We start from the raw sequence: 15,671 nt of genomic DNA, 5'->3' as shown, positions 1-15,671 counted from the left end.
TTTTCAAGCTTGAAAATTTTCATTTCTGTAAGTTTAAATTTATAGCTTTATTTTGAGGATCAAATTAGTTAATGAATAGTCCAATTTGGGGCTAGATGAATTACTCAACCATTTACTTTAAACAACAAAACAGGCTCGGCACCTGTAGCTTAAGCCACTAAGGCGCCAGCCACATACACCAGAGCTGGCGGGTTCAAATTCAGCTCAGGCCTGCTAAACAACAATGACAACTACAACCAACAAATAGCCAGGCATTGTGGCGGGCATCTGTAGTCCCAGCTACTTGGGAGGCTGACATAAGAGAATAGCTTAAACCCAGGAGTTGGAGGTTGCTGAGTTGTGACACCACAGCTTGAGACTCTATCTCAAATAATAATAATAATAAACACCAAAACAATATGATACTATCTAGGAGGCATACTGGTTTATAGTATACTCCTGGACTATACTGGTCACTTCAGAATTCATCACTTATTTCAGATGCTACTATATATGAAGTATGGGACAAAAAGCATGTATGTAACATTTTCCTACAAATTATTATTGTATTTACTAACTTTTAGTAAAATTAAAATAATTTTTAACAAAAGAAAGAAGTTCCCTACCTTCCACATTCTATGCTATAGTTATATTCAAATGGCTTTCTGTTCAGAAGATAGACAGAATCAGCAAGCACTCTTGTTCCTTGGTCCATGGAATGCATCTTTCTTTTTCCCCTAATTTAATGTTCTCTGCAGAGCAAATCCAACAAGGAAGTACCATCACTTTATCACCCACTATTATTAATGATTGCATTCTAGTATACTTACAATTATCTGGAAAATAATTCAGCTAGATAACCTCTGAGTTAACATGAATTTCTCTTTAAGAAAATTTAAGTATACAAAGGAAATTAGGAATGGCAATTGTCTTAATATAGATTTTCTTTTAATTTGGAAAAGCATTGATTTATACTTTGCTTTAAACAGCATAGACTCTTAAAATAGCCAGTTAAACACCCACTTTTAGATTTTTCTTTAATAAATAAGACAAACTAAATTTGAAATTATAAAAATGCAAAGATGTATAAGAAAATATAACTTAATTTTAGGACAACATAACTCATTTCAAAAATAAATATACTGCACAGTCTAAAATGTATTTGTTTCCAAAGCAAAATACTTCCTTACTGTTCCCAATAGAAGCCAACGCCTGTGTTTTGTTTTTTTTTTTATTTATTGTTGGGGATTCATTGAGGGTACAATAAGCCAGTTACACTGATTGCAATTGTTAGGTAAAGTCCCTTTTGCAATCATGCCTTGCCCCCATAAAGTGTGACACACACTAGGCCCCACCCCCCTCCCTCCATCCCTCTTTCTGCTTCCCCCCCATAACCATAATTGTCATTAATTGTCCTCATATCAAGATTGAGTACATAGGATTCATGCTTCTCCATTCTTGTGATGCTTTACTAAGAATAATGTCTTCCATTTCCATCCAGGTTAATACGAAGGATGTAAAGTCTCCATTTTTTTTAATGGCTGAATAGTATTCCATGGTATACATATACCACAGCTTGTTAATCCATTCCTGGGTTGGTGGGCATTTAGGCTGTTTCCACATTTTGGCGATTGTAAATTGAGCTGCAATAAACAGTCTAGTACAAGTGTCCTTATGATAAAAGGATTTCTTTCCTTCTGGGTAGATGCCCAGTAATGGGATTGCAGGATCAAATGGGAGGTCTAGGTTGAGTGCTTTGAGGTTTCTCCATACTTCCTTCCAGAAAGGTTGTACTAGTTTGCAGTCCCACCAGCAGTGTAAAAGTGTTCCCTTCTCTCCACATCCACGCCAGCATCTGCAGTTTTGAGATTTTGTGATGTGGGCCATTCTCACTGGGGTTAGATGATATCTCAGGGTTGTTTTGATTTGCATTTCTCTAATATATAGAGATGATGAACATTTTTTCATGTGTTTGTTAGCCATTCGTCTGTCATCTTTAGAGAAAGTTCTATTCGTGTCTCTTGCCCATTTATCTATGGGATTGTTGGCTTTTTTCATGTGGATTAATTTGAGTTCTCTATAGATCCTAGTTATCAAGCTTTTGTCTGATTGAAAATATGCAAATATCCTTTCCCATTGTGTAGGTTGTCTCTTTGCTTTGGTTATTGTGTCCTTAGCTGTACAGAAGCTTTTCGGTTTCATGAAGTCCCATTTGTTTATTTTTGTTGTTGTTGCAATTGCCATGGCAGTCTTCTTCATGAAGTCTTCCCCCAGGCCAATATCTTCCAGTGTTTTTCCTATGCTTTCTTGGAGGATTTTTATTGTTTCGTGCCTTAAATTTAAGTCCTTTATCCATCTTGAATCAATTTTTGTGAGTGGGGAAAGGTGTGGGTCCAGTTTCAGTCTTTTACATGTAGACATCCAGTTCTCCCAACACCATTTATTGAATAGGGAGTCTTTCCCCCAAGGTAAGTTCTTGTTTGGTTTATCGAAGATTAGGTTGTTGTAAGATGTTAGTTTCATTTCTTGGTTTTCAATTCGATTCCAAGTGTCTATGTCTCTGTTTTTGTGCCAGTACCATGCTGTCTTGACCACTATGGCTTTGTAGTACAGACTAAAATCTGGTATGCTGATGCCCCCAGCTTTATTTTTATTACTAAGAACTGCCTTAGCTATACGGGGTTTTTTCCGGTTCCATAACAAAACGCAGAATCATCAACGCCTGTGTTTTTAAAAGGAAGGACTGTTTTTAAAGGGGATGCTGTCAAAAGAATTTTCACGGCATCAGTACACATTTTGTCCCCACTAAAAGTTAAGAGATTTCAAATGTCCACTACTTCCTTATTCACAACAAATAAGCTAGGATAGTTTTGGGATGTGGTTTCGCTCTTCAGTGCTAATGAAATAGAACAGAATCTTTTACATTTTGTGGCTTTATCAATTTTCTTACTCTCTAATGATGTTTGTGAATTTGTATTCTTTTTTCCTTGATCAGATATGCTAGCCATCTGTCTATTCAATCTTGTCAGACAAGTGATTCGAGCTTTCATTCTGCTGTTTTGTTTAGAAATATTAGAAAAAAATTTTTCTAAATCATTAAAGTTTACTCTTTATTAACATCTTGCTTTTCTCTTTTCTTCTTTTCTTGCTTTTTCCTCCTGATTTTCTCAGTACATTTTCATTCCTACTTAATTAGTTTATGACAACTATGTGCTTTTACTGAATAAGGCAAAACTCTGGCTTCATATCATAAGTACTAATGGTTATGCTGATAATGTCTGCAATTTTGAGACTTTCTGTTTAATAAGGAATCATATATGCTGGAAAATCCATTAAAACTTTTCAATTAGTATTGTGTTTGTCAATTCTGCCTTACATTTCTAACAAATTTTGCTCTACATATTTTGACAGTGTTATCTGATGTTAAATAAGACAATAAAATTTTATCTTTGTTTTGTATTATATCACCTTTATTATCATAAAATCATCCTTTTGCCATGGAATATTTTTTGGATTTAATTTTTTGCCTAATGTTAACAAAATGGATACCTTTTTCTTTCTTAAAGCATTTTTTAATTGGTATTTTTTTCAACTATCACAGAAAAATCATTACCATATAACCTTCCCAATTTGAAAGATGACTTTACTATACTTGCCACCTCTCTTCAAATGTTGTTAGTGTCATTTGGTATTTAAATTCCAGGTTATTACTTTTTTCACTTTTCCCTTTTCATGTAACATCTAATATTTATAGTCAATTTGACAATATTTACCAGTTCTTTAGACATCTCTCTTGCAGTCAGTGATCACTGCCAGAACTTTTATTCCATGGCTTCTTTATTCATGTTTAATAATTTAGCATCATTTCTTAATCAGTTAAAGTACATTAACAAACATTTTGTTTAATAAGGCAATAAGGATGTTTTTTATTCAGGAGGTGTGTTCTTTACATGCAAAGATAATTCAACTGTACTATATAAAATAAAAGTAAAGGCCAGAACTTTCTACCTCAAAACTAAACATGTTGTTGTTCTGTTGTCTTGTGGAAATGGTTGAGTTTAAATGAATATAGTTTGTTTTTTCTCTGATGTATAATGTAATATGAAAGTAATATTTCCTAACTACCTACAGGAATTTTTAAGATTTTGTGAGGACACGGCTATTTATAAGATTGATAAAATTCTTTTTCATTGATTTTTTGCCTAAAATATGGTTAACTACTCCAATCTGTATAAATAAGACTTTCTTCAACACAAGGAAGTTTTTTTCTGTTGTATTTTTATGTTTCTTTAAATCCAAATACACTGAAAGCTTTCTAAAATATTGTTTTAGATTTTTCTTTTTTAAAAAATTATCCCCATCCTACAACAATGACTAGAATTCAACAACCTAAATCACAAAAGTAAAATTGCAAAGGTGACTCACGAATGCCAAGAAAAGTTATAAAGCGTTTGGTAAGTAGCTCCATAAAGAAGTCAGAGTAGCAGCTATGACAGTGATGCACAGGGAAAGACTCTACAGTGGGCTTGAATGTAGCAATAGCTCAGAAATATATAGGGAAAAATACAGGAAGAGGACAGACCTGGCAACTCCATTCACACAGGTTATGTGTAGCAAATAAATACACATAACTTCATCATTCTTGGCTATGCGGTAAGTATTACTCTAATAGAAGCCTTATTCTAACGTACACACATTTCATTTATCCTAAACCAATCTGGAATAATCTATTCCAGAAGCCTTATTCTAACGTACACACATTTCATTTATCCTAAACCAATCTGGAATAATCTATAAATTACTATGTCAAACAGCTGAATGTTGATTATCTGAAACAAACCTGTGTCACTTTCATCATCATCAGACAAAGGCACCTCTCTTTTTAGAAGCCACTCCAACTCTTCTGTTTCTGCTACATCCACTGGATGCTCCCCATGTTTGTTAGCTTGAAATGGATTTCCACCGTGAAGGAGTAATAGTTTCACTATCTGAAACATTAAACAGTAGGAACATTTAGTTTCTTCATAGATTGTATCATTTTGACCATTCTCTTAGTAACATTCCTAATACCCTCCTACTCTCAACTACTCTGTGCCCATTCCTTGTAGCGTCTAGTCTAAATCATTACTATTCTTTTCAAATCCCCTTTTCAATGACATACATTCCCTAATCTGATAATCTTATAAACTACAAAGAATTTCTTTCTTAAAATTTAAACTGGGCTGCCCAGGTGTGGTGGCTCATACCTGGTAATTCTAGCACTCTTGAAGGCTGAGGAGGGTGGACTGCTTGAACTCAGGAGTTGGAGACCAGCCTAAGCAAGATCAAGACTCTGGCTCTACTAAAAGTAGAGAAACTGAGGCAGAAGGACTGGTTGGGCCCAGGAATTTGAGGTTCCTCTAAGCTACGATAATGCTTATGGCACTTTACCTAGGGTGAGAGAGTTAATATTCTATCTTAATAAATAAATAAATAAAAATTTACACTAGGCTATTTTAGCAGTTAATCTCATTGTTTCTCTTCTTCTTTCATCAAGAAATCAACAACTGGCGGCGCCTGTAGCTCAAGGAGTACGGTGCCAGTCCCATATGCCGGAGGTGCCGGGTTCAAACCCAGCCCCGGCCAAAAACCACAAAAAAAAAAAAAAAAAAAAAAAAGAAATCAACAATTATTTACTGAGTATCTATTAGTAAGTACTGTTCCAAGTTCTTCTGATAAATCCATGAACAATAGCAAAAAGCTCCCTGGGCTGTTGAAATGTATATTCTCAAAGGACTATCAAAGGAAGTATTTCTAGTCTACTTAAGGATAATATCACTACTAATGCTCTTAATTTTACTCTTTTCCATCCCACAGAATTTTAACTATCTTTAACTTGTATGAATTTACTTTGAACTAATGAAGCTTAGTGCCAGGCAAGGCTGCTCACGACTCTAATCACAGCACTTTGGAAGCCCGAGGTGGGTGGATTGTTGAGGCCAGAAGTCTGAGATCAGCCTAGGCAACACAGTGAAACCCTATCTCTCACACAAAAAATAATGATAATAAATAAATAAATAAAAAATAATGAAACGTAAACTTCAAGGCCCTTTACTTTCACTGGCCCTGTATAGGTCTCTAATTTTGTATCCAAGATGTCAAAATTTTTCTTAAAGAGGCCATCTTTCCTTCTCCAAATTATTTAATTTGTTTTTGTTTTTAGAGATGGAGTTATGCTCTATTGCCCAGGCTGAAATACAGTGGCATCATTATAGCTCACTGCAACCTTGAACTCCTGGGCTCAACTGATACTCTGACCTCAGCCTCCTGAGTGGCTGGGAATACTGGTGTGCACCACCATGCCAAAATGATTTTTAAAAATTTATGGGAGATGGGGGTCTATGCTGCCCAGGCTGGTCTTGAACTCCTGGTCTCAAAGTGATCCTCCTGCCTCAAACTCCCAAAGTACTGCAATTATAGGGGTGAACCATTACTCAGCCTCCCCACCAAATAATACACACTTCTCACTCTACATAATCAGGATCTACCTAGTTGGTCACCGTTTTTTTTTGTGTGTGTGTGTTTTTTTTTAATCTTCTTTCTTTCTACATTTTTTAACATATTTTAAATTTTCCTTTTTTTTTTTTACTTACTTTGGATTCTATAAAGAAGCCATTCTTTCTGGTTCATGTCTCTTTTTTTCTTAAAACAAATAATAGCGATAGAGAAATAAAACATAGGTAAAACAAGAAAATGTGTTCAAACTTACAGCCTCCTCTGCTAGCTAAACTTTCCTTTCTTCGTAGTCAACCTACTGAAAAGATGTTTGTCCTTGCAGCTGTGATTTTCTATTGACACTTCACTCTTCTACCTCCGACTCTGCTACCAACAATCCTATGAAATGGTTCTAAGAGCTATACATATCTAACTCAATGATGGTTTCCCTATAGCACTGTTCTTATTTTCTCACACTGAAGTATACAGCATCTCTTTGGAGCAAACACTCTGTCTGAATTGACAATTATGCAACCCATTCATTCATTTTTATTCTCTTGCTTATGCTCTCAGCTCTCTTCAACTCCAAATCCAAACAAATGCTCATTAGATATAAGCAATTGATTATATGTGTATTTTAATAAAAAAACCTAAAGCCAATAGGACACAGAGTTCATTAAACGTGTACCCTGACATTTTATCTGTTTCCATTCTCAAAGACTAGCATCAAAATTGGCCTTGTCACTAAAGCCAAAAAGCTGGGAGTCATCACCAATTCTTCCTTTTCACTCATACTCTACATCAAAGAGGTGGCCAAGCATTACTGATTCTGCCTTCCAACCATCTATTCTTGTTTTTTATCTTTAGTCTATTTCCATTGACACTGATGAGTTCTATCAAACAAATTCATATTACAACTCATTTCCTTCCTTATTCTATACAGTAACATTCATATGGCATCAAGTTTTTATTCATCTGCATATTCCTCACACATAATTCTGGTGTTTTCTGGTACTTAGAAAATACATTTGTTATGTCTTTTAAAATAATGTTTAAATGAGTAACATGAAATAGATGAATATTAATTGCATTGGCCATTAAGGGTTAAATGCATTTAAAACACAATGCTATAAATCAGGAATTTCTAACAAATCAAAGTATTTAAGAGTGAAGATTCACAATGAATAATAAAGATTTTTTCAAGACCATCATTATAGAAAAGTTCAAAATGTAAGAATGTGTAAAGAAAACAAATTACTGTATTTTGGATGTATAATGTGCTCCTACATATATACCACATACCTAAGTTTTTGGCCCAAACTTTCAGGAAAAAAATTATTAGTTTTTATTTTTATATATTTTTTTTGAGACAAAGTCTCACTATGTCACTGTCAGTGGAGTGTCATGGCATCACAGCTCACAGCAACCTCAAACTCTTGGGCTTAAGTGATTTTCTTGCCTTAGCCTCCCAAGTAGCTGGGACCCAGGCCACCATAATGCCCGGCTATTTTTTGTTGCAGTTGTCATTGTTGATTTTAGCTGGCCCTGGATGGGTTTGAACCCGTGAGCCTCGGCGTATGTGGCTGACCTACCCACTGAGCTATGGGTGCTGCCGAGTTTTAATTTTTTAAAGGATGGTGGAAATAGCCATACAGTGTCACCTCATTCTCTTGTGAGAGGTGCAAGGTGTTTATTAGTGGAGATGGCTACTGCAGAGAAGCCAGGAGTGAGTCCAGGTGCAGGTGAGAGTGGTCCAGATGACTTGAATACCCGACCTTCCCAACTTCCCCCTCCCGGCCCACCTTCATCTCCACATCCTCTCATTTCCTACTCCCACCCATACGTTAACACTGGGAACATGGCCACAGCCTCTCTGCTGAGAATGTTGGCCAGCTTATTTCCTGGGAAGTTGGTGTGAGGGACCCAGGACTGAGAGGGCTGCTGAGAGGAGATCCTTGCTCTTTCTGGGCTGCCTCATCTCTTGCACAGCTGGCCCCATTATGAGGCCCTGGGGACACTGTGCTAAGGAGGAAGCCTTCCCTGATGATACCCGATATCATTTTATGTTTTTTCTGTTTCTTGTCCTTGTGAGTCTATGTCCTTTAAAATTTTCCCCTACTGTCATTTTAGGGGGGTTTAGAAGTAACCAAGGCAAAAATCTTTTAAGTCATTATAAATAATACTATACTGAACATCTTTGTGAGTTCAACTTCTAAATTTTGGGGCTCATTCCATTAGCCTTAGAATGAGAAAACAAAATGAAGGATCTTGATATTGCTAATAGCTTTCTACACTCGTCAGGAAGTCATCAATTAATATTACATGCCTATGAAAAGTCAGGTACAGTTGATTCAAACATGTTAGCAAAAAATATATACCATTTTACAGATTATTTACACATACAAACAATTATTCTAAAAAAGATTTAAGGCAACTTAAAGTCGCTTAAAATTTAACAGGCAATAAATTAAAACTAGGTAAAATAGTAAGACAAAAAGATATCTAAAATAGAATTAGGAATAAGGGTAGTATAAACATGTGTATGATTAATTACTACTATGCATGTGGAAATGGTGGATCAAAAATTAGGTTCTTAATGAGCTATGTTGATCCCTTCTTATTGTATAAACAATTTAGAGCTGATAAATTTGTTATCTTTCTGCTTCTTCTATCTGAGAAACACTTTATGGATAAAGCTGTCATGATTATTACTAAGAGAAAAAATCCTGGCAGATGCTCTTCCATGAGTCATTACAAAAGTTTTGAGATAAAATAAAAATTAAAAAAATGTAAAATTCACATGGACACAAACAAATGAAGCTCTGTCAGCAGTATCAGTTATCCAAGCAAGTTGAAACTTACACAGATGAATCAGAAAGGATGCTGTCAACAGTGCTCCTTGGTAGTGAAATAAGGACCACAAAACAGCGTCTGGAAACTTTTGTAGTGACCCATGTAATAGATACAACAGACATACGTGTGCAGAAATGAGTTTTTGGTAGCTCTCATTTCCCTCCTCCGTAGGCACATGTAAAAGAACAAGGAGAAAATAGCTCTCAAAGCTCGTGAATTGTGACTCCTACTATCCTAGGCATGCCGGGAGGAGGAAAAGGAAAGGCCCCTTGAAAACAGCATGCCACTCTCCCTCTAGAAAGAGATTGGAAATAGTATGGAGTCCTTATAAAGGCATGAGCTCAAAGGTCAGCTTCTGGAAATATTTTGCAATTATGTGCATATTTAGAAACATGTACTCACAGAAACCATGTCTTAGTCACAAGCATAATTCTTAAAATTATACTGAAAAATCGGGAAACCTTTATATATCACACTTACAGAAAATGACTCATCTTTGGTAAATAATCAATAATGTTAAATAAAAAGGGGGGGCAAAAGGTATAGTATTTAAAATATCATAGCCAGAAAATATATCAGTTTCTGATAAACTAAGACAAACCGGCAATGTACCCTGTATGCTGTCAGGCCTTATGGATTAAGTTTTAACGTTCATCTCAGTCATCCATTCATCCATCCACCTATGTATCTTTCCAACTACTAACACATATAGTAATGCTAAATTTATTGAGCATTTCTTATGGGACAAGCAGTTCCAGAGTCAATAACACAGTACAACACAAAATGCCCATATGCCTGGTTTTTGCAGTCTAGTGCAGGAAACATGGCTCTAGACAAGAGCATCAGTAGACAATGACAGGGCATCTGCTATCATGTAGGCTTGTATAAATTGCCCAGGAAGCCGAAAGGACAGTCCAATAGAAAGCAAGGACCAACTTCAGAAAATTAATAGCTACAGATTACATTTTTCTTCCCTCAAAATAAAAACGTTTTTATTGACAAACATGGAAAAATAAAGCATTTTTATCTAAATTTTAGTTCAAAAATATTTTGGTATATTTGAAATGCAGCAATAGAAAGGCAGCTTTTTGATATTTTACCTTTGACACTGCTGTAACATTTTAAGATTTCAACATGTGCTTATGTGTAGAGTATCTTTTTTTTTTCCTTTAAAATATCCCCTTTTGACAGGTATTATTTATTATCTAATTTAAAGATGAGGAAATGGAGATTCAGAGAAGATCACAGCCTAGTAAACTGGCCAGGTCGGAACTGAACTTCTATCTATTTTCCCTCCAAATTCCATTTTTGTCTCAATTAAAGTAAAATGCCTTTTAAAAGACAGGCAACATGACATTAAATTTGTATTTTATGTAAAGTACACTTTAACCAGTATCTCTGATAGTGGAATGTCTTGAAATGAAAATTTTTCCAAAATATTTAATCAATTAGCAAATTAAGTAGATTATTTTATGAAAAGGCTAAATCTGACTATGATTTATAAGTTAGAAAGTAGAAGAAAAAATATAGATGAGTTGATTAAGCAATGAATGAAATTATGACATAGATCATATGACTAAAAAATGAACAAAATAACTATGGGTTGAATTTTTATTTAAAAAATGTGAATTACTGTTTTTTCTATCATACTTGTATCTCTGTGCCCACTACTGGCAGAATCATGGAGTGGAGTGTCATCATCTAACCCCTGTGTGTTAACATCTGCTCCAGCAGCTATAAGTATCTTAGCAACATTGTAATATCCAACATTACAAGCTTCATGCAGTAGTGTCCAACCTGAAGTTAGAATATTAATTTGACATATGATTCACTTGCACTAATTCAAGCTACATGCTTTTCATATACAAACCTACGTGTGACATGTGAATTCTAAATTTCACATGATATAAGAGGAAAAATAAGTAAAGCAGCAGCCACTGAAAATAAGTTATCTAAGAAAAACATTAACTTTACTGAAGCATTGTTCAAGATAGTATTATAGTTGATCCTTGAAAAACATGAGGGTTAGGGGCACCAACCCTCACGCAGTTCAAAATCCACATGTAACTTTGACTCCCCCAAAGCTTTACTAATAGCCAAATGCTGACTAGAAGCTTAACCAGTAACAGTTGATTAACACATATCTTGTATTTCATATGTATTATATATTGTATTCTTACAATAAAGATAAAGAATGTTACCAAGAAAATCATAAGAAACGGAAAGCATGTTTACTATTCATTAAGTGGAAATGCATCATCACACAGACCTTCATCCCTGACATTTTCACAGTAGGATGAGGAGAGAAGAGGGGCTGGTCTTGCTGTCTCAGGGGTAGCAGAGGTGAAAGAGGTGGAGTTAGAAGAAAAGGTGGGTGAGACAGGCACAGTTGGCGTAACTTTACAAAAGATACATGGTAATTTCACTTTTTTGCTTTTCCAATCTCTAAAAATGTTTATGTTTTTGTATGATACCAACCCTCCTTCCACCATTTACCTTAGTCCAGTGCCTGTATAATAGGAAGGTCCATGTCATTACAAAAAAAGTCAAAAAAATTTTGAGTAATTGGAACCCTTCTGCCAGACTGTCAACTTGTTTCTGGCACTGTTCTTCTAAATCCTCCTCATCACCTGGTAATGGTTTAGAAGCACTCATCAAGTCATCTTCGGTTAATACTTCTTTTATGTCCATTAACTCTTAAATTTCCTCAAAATCTGCATCTTGAAACCCTTGACCCACCACCATTTTTGTCATAATCTCATGATTTCCTTGATTGGCTCTGAGGTAAATACTGTGAAAGTCATACATAACATTCAGATACAGTTTTCTTCAGCAGGTATTTACTGTTTGGGACTTGATGGCTTTCAAAGTTTTGAGGTTTTATTATTTGTTTTTGAGACAAGAGTCTCACTATGTTGCCTTTGGTAGAGTGCCATGGTGTCACAGCTCACAACAACCTCAAACTCTTGGGCTTAAGCACTTCTATTGCATCAGCCTCCCAAGTAGTTGGAACTACAGGCACCCGCCACAATGCCCGGCTATCTTTTGGTTGTGGTTGTCATTGTTAGTGTGGCAGGCCAGGGCTGGATTCAAACTCATCAGCTCTGGTGTATGTGACTGGCATCCTAGCCACTGAGCTACAGGTGTCGAGCCTAGTTTTTTTTTTTTTTTCTTTTGAGACAGGCTTTTGCTCTGTCACCTGGGCTAGAGTATAGTGGCATTATCATAACTCACTGCAATCTCAAACTTCGGTGTACAAGGGATCCTCCTGCCTCAGGCTCCAGTCAAGTAGCTGGACTACATACGTGTACTACCACATCTGGCTAATTTTTCTATTTTTTCATAGAGGGTCTTGCCCTTGCTCAGGTTTGTCTCGAAATTCTGGCCTCAAGCAATCCTCCTGCCATAGCCAAAGTGCTAGATTTACCCACCATACTGTCCTCTCATAGCCTTTTCTATTACAATACCATCTTTTCTTCTTTTTTTTTTTATTGTTGGGGATTCATTGAGGGTACAATAAGCCAGGTTACACTGATTGCAATTGTTAGGTAAAGTCCCTCTTGCAATCATGTCTTACCCCCATAAAGTGTGACACACACCAAGGCCCCACCCACCTCCCTCCTTCCCTCTTTCTGTTCCACCACCATAACCATAATTGTCATTAATTGTCCTCATATCAAAATTGAGTACATAGGATTCATGCTTCTCCATTCTTGTGATGCTTTACTAAGAATAATGTCTTCCATTTCCATCCAGGTTAATACGAAGGATGTAAAGTCTCCATTTTTTTTAATGGCTGAATAGTATTCCATGGTATACATATACCACAGCTTGTTAATCCATTCCTGGGTTGGTGGGCATTTAGGCTGTTTCCGCATTTTGGCGATTGTAAATTGAGCTGCAATAAACAGTCTAGTACAAGTGTCCTTATGATAAAAGGATTTCTTTCCTTCTGGGTAGATGCCCAGTAATGGGATTGCAGGATCAAATGGGAGGTCTAGCTTGAGTGCTTTGAGGTTTCTCCATACTTCCTTCCAGAAAGGTTGTACTAGTTTTCAGTCCCAACAGCAGTGTAAAAGTGTTCCCTTCTCTCCACATCCACGCCAGCATCTGCAGTTTTGAGATTTTGTGATGTGGGCCATTCTCACTGGGGTTAGATGACATCTCAGGGTTGTTTTGATTTGCATTTCTCTAACATATAGAGATGATGAACATTTTTTCATGTGTTTGTTAGCCATTCATCTGTCGTCTTTAGAGAAAGTTCTATTCATGTCTCTTGCCCATTGATATAAGGGATTTTTGGCTTTTTTCATGTGGATTAATTTGAGTTCTCTATAGATCCTAGTTATCAAGCTTTTGTCTGATTGAAAATATGCAAATATCCTTTCCCATTGTGTAGGTAAAAACAGAGACATAGACACTTGGAATCGAATTGAAAACCAAGAAATGAAACTAACATTTTACAACCACCTAATCTTCGATAAACCAAACAAGAACATACCTTGAGGGAAAGACTCCCTATTCAATAAATGGTGTTGGGAGAACTGGATGTCTACATGTAAAAGACTGAAACTGGACCCACACCTTTCCCCACTCACAAAAATTGATTCAAGATGGATAAAGGACTTAAACTTAAGGCATGAAACAATAAAAATCCTCCAAGAAAGCATAGGAAAAACACTGGAAGATATTGGCCTGGGGAAAGACTTTGAAGAAGACTGCCACGGCAATTGCAACAACAACAAAAATAAACAAATGGGACTTCATTAAACTGAAAAGCTTCTGTACAGCGAAGGAGACAATATACAATACCATCTTTTCAATGGTATTATCTTTCCAGGCTTTTCCTAATGTTCTATCAGTGTTTTCTTTTCCTTTTCCATGGAATACCATGTGTAATGAGCCTTAAAGATCCTTATGATCTTCTATCTTCTGATCTTGAAGCTGATTTAGACACATTATATTTGGGGGCAAGTAGACTAATGCTTTTGGTGTTACAATCAAGGTATCCTGGTTAGCCACAGGCATTGTCTAATATTAAAAGAACTTTAAAAGGCAGTTCCTTGTTGGCAAGGTACTTTCTGACTTCAGGGACAAAGCACTGATGGAACCAATCTAGAAAGGAGTTCTTGTTCAGGCCTTCCTGACTGACCCTGGTGTTTACCTTGTCCTGTCACAGTCAGGAGGAGTTAGCAAATACTTTACAGATAAATATTGATCATTAACCTAATTGCATTTGCACGAAACACCAGAATTAGCTTATACGTTAATGTCCCAAATAATGGTGCTCACTTCTCTTCCTTACTAATAATTGTCCTTTCTGGAATACTTTTTCCAGAATAAGGCCCTTTTAATCTACATTAAAAACCCTGTTCAGGCTGACATCCATTCTCTTCAAATTTTTACAAATTTTAACTTTTTAATAATGCATCTGTGTATATTTTATGGCAGTAAATGATAAAATAGACTAGTATCTACACATATTTTATACATTCATGACATACCGCTTTCTTAATTTTTTCAATAGTTCTAGGCTACATAGTTTGAATTTTTAAAAATTGTTGGAAATCTCAAAGAATTCCATATATTTACTGAAAAAATTCTTCATATAAATGGATTCACACAGTTCAAACCTGTGTTGTTCAAGGGTCAAGTATATTCCAACGGGCTAAATTATGTGACAAAAGTATTAACTACTTAAGTTTATCCAATAAACATAAACTTGACAATTTATAATCATTTAAACTATGAAAAAGACTGGTAAAAGGAGGTGAAGTACTAATAAGCTTGATTAGTCTTTCAGGAAACAAACCCATTATGTTTTAAAGGCTTTGTTCTTTTGATACAATATTTTCTGAATTTAATACTTATTTTAACTAAAAAATTTATCATTTCAATTACTTTTGTAATAAAAAGGTACCATGTTCACAAAAGAAATATTAGAAAACATTAAGAAATACAAAGAAGAAAATATGGGGTCTGACAATTAAGTTCGGGAACCTGGGACTGTGGGCTTACAGTTGGCAGTACTGTTATTAAATAGCTCAGTAAAGTTTCATACATAACCTTGGTATATCAACATCTTACAGCTGTGTCTGTGTTGATATGTGGTGGTGACTCACTGAGTGGTATTCATTATTGCTTTTGTGTGTTCGTATACTGTGAGAATGTCAGAGCTTCAATTAGAGCAATGAACAAACATTAAATTTCTTGTTAAACTTGGCAAGAGCAGAAATGAAATCAGGGACATGTTAGTCTGAGTTTATGGGGATAATGCCATATAGAAAACAGCAGTGTACAAATGGATGAAACATTTTTCTGAGGGGAGAGAAAACATCACTGATGAAGAGAGGTCAGGGTGGCCA

At 35.7% G+C, this 15,671-nt stretch overlaps 1 pseudogene; it reads right to left on the bottom strand.

Annotated features, from left to right (window-relative positions):
• Positions 1 to 610: 610 nt before the first annotated feature.
• The window catches only part of LOC128594285 (ankyrin repeat domain-containing protein 12-like), a 78,802-nt pseudogene continuing 63,741 nt past the window's right edge, over positions 611 to 15,671 (bottom strand).

The sequence above is a fragment of the Nycticebus coucang genome, chromosome 9 (genome assembly GCF_027406575.1).
Source record: "Nycticebus coucang isolate mNycCou1 chromosome 9, mNycCou1.pri, whole genome shotgun sequence".
Taxonomy (NCBI): domain Eukaryota; kingdom Metazoa; phylum Chordata; class Mammalia; order Primates; family Lorisidae; genus Nycticebus; species Nycticebus coucang.
The sequence above is the reverse complement of the archived record's forward strand: the minus strand, read 5'-3'. Positions and strand labels throughout refer to the sequence as shown.